We start from the raw sequence: 2004 nt of genomic DNA on the forward strand, positions 1-2004 counted from the left end.
ATGCATGCAACAATCCTGCTTAGTATAGTGGACAGTATCTCCGCCTGTCACGCGTAAGACTGGGGTTTGATTCCCCGATGGGGAGAGCTGCTGTTTTTCTGCTGCAGAACGACACATCCAAAAGGTTTTGGTGCAACCAGAGGTTACAGACGCAGTTCTGCTTTGACTTCAGCCCAAACAAAAAGAAATGTGTTGGCCAGGAATCGAACCCGGCTCAACTGCTCGGAAGGCAGCTATGCTCACCACTATACCACCAACACAGGTGGACAATGCCGGCTTGCGCGGTCAGTAAGAACGCTCAAAGCACATGAGTCGCCGATAGGGCTAGAGGAGCTGATGCGATATTTTTTTGGGCCCGGCCCTAAAGAGAGCAAGTCCAGGGTTTGGATCCCGTAACGTACAAAAAAGCGCTGTCTTTCCGTGCTCGCTAAATAAATGTGACGCAGGAACCAAAAAGGCTGCAAATACAGAAGTTGACCAGTTGCACATCATCCCACCGCGTTGACAGTCGGCCAAATTCACTCTGTTCATGACGTTCCAGTGTAGCTCTGCCGTGAGCAGAGCCTCCAACAACACAGGTCACTCGCAAACAGTTCTCCTCCACGGAAATATTTAGTAAAAGGCGAAAGATTTATGCGACAATGAAGAAAACTCGAGCTGTGTCTCCACGCCCTTGGGCCTGTGCACTCCCTGTGGTAAACCACTACGCTCGTCAAGCGTAATCTAGCATGCCGACACCTGCCCACTTGCATTTCGTCACCCCCTCACTCCAAACAAGAGGAGTAAATGTCACAAAAGTCCCTTCGGTCACCCAATAACCACAAGCCCAATAAAGGCAATGCAATCTCTTTCTCATGCTGTTCTTGACATTCCAGTGTAGCTCTGCTGTGATCAGAGCCTCCAAAAATACAGGTCACTCGCAAAAAATTACCCTCCACTGAAATCTTTAGTAAAAGGCAAAAGATTTATGCGATAATGAAGAGAAACTCGAGCAGTGTCTCCACGCACTCCCCTCACTCGAAAACGGGAGGAGTAAATGTCACAAAAGTCCCTTTGGTCGTAACCACAAGCCCAATGAAGGCAATGCAATCTCTTTCTCTTGCCTCCATCTGAGAAGTTGGAGAAAACAATTAAATAAATAAAAGAGTATATAATGACCCCTCTAACGTGTAGCATTCCAAAAGTGAAACGACTTCAGCTGATGATGGGTCCATTCGGTATTTTATGGTGTAAGGGCTGGGTCAGCGTAAGAAAAAGCCACGCTTTGTTTAGTGTTGTCGGTGCAGTGGCGTTGGCTGGGGGCGAACTCATACATGGGCAATTCCTCGTTAGTATAGTGGACAGTATCTCCACCTGTCACACGGAAGACTTGGGTTCGATTCCACGACGGGGAGAGCTAGTGTTTTTCTGCTGCAGAACGACACTTCCAAAACGTTTTGGTGCAGCCAGAGGTTACAGAAGCAGTTCTGCTTTGACTTCAGCCCAAACCAAAGGAAATGCGTTGGCCGGGAATCGAACCCGGGAGAGCTAGTGTTTTTCTGCTGCAGAACGACACTTCCAAAACGTTTTGGTGCAGCCAGAGGTTACAGAAGCAGTTCTGCTTTGACTTCAGCCCTAACCAAAGGAAATACGTTTCCCGGGAATCGAATCCGGCTCAACTGCTTGGAAGGCAGCAATGCTCACCCCTATACCATCAACACAGGAAGTTGATGCTGGCTTGCGCAGTCAGTAAGAATGCTCAAAGCACATGAGTCGCTGATAGGGCTAGAGGAGCTGATGCGATCTTTGTTTGGGCCCCGCACTAAAGAGAGCAAGTCCAGGGTTTGGATCCCGTCACGTACAAAAAAGCGCTGTCTTTCCAGTGTAGCTCTGCTGTGATCAGAGCCTCAAAATATACAGCTCACTCGCAAGAAGTTCACACAGCTCCAATGATCTGTAGAAGATCTGTGTGAAGATTGGGGCCAGTTGGTCAGCACAGACTTTTAAACAGGCAGGGGAAAAACC

General features: G+C 48.5%; 1 non-coding gene across 1 annotated transcript; it reads right to left on the reverse strand.

The window, feature by feature from the left end:
• Positions 1-188: 188 nt before the first annotated feature.
• On the reverse strand, positions 189-260 carry trnag-ucc (transfer RNA glycine (anticodon UCC)). The gene has a single exon. It is a non-coding gene; the product is annotated as a tRNA-Gly (tRNA).
• Positions 261-2004: the final 1744 nt, after the last annotated feature.

Source organism: Sinocyclocheilus anshuiensis, unplaced genomic scaffold (genome assembly GCF_001515605.1).
Source record: "Sinocyclocheilus anshuiensis isolate Anshui unplaced genomic scaffold, SAMN03320099.WGS_v1.1 scaffold10188, whole genome shotgun sequence".
NCBI classification, from domain to species: Eukaryota; Metazoa; Chordata; class Actinopteri; order Cypriniformes; family Cyprinidae; genus Sinocyclocheilus; species Sinocyclocheilus anshuiensis.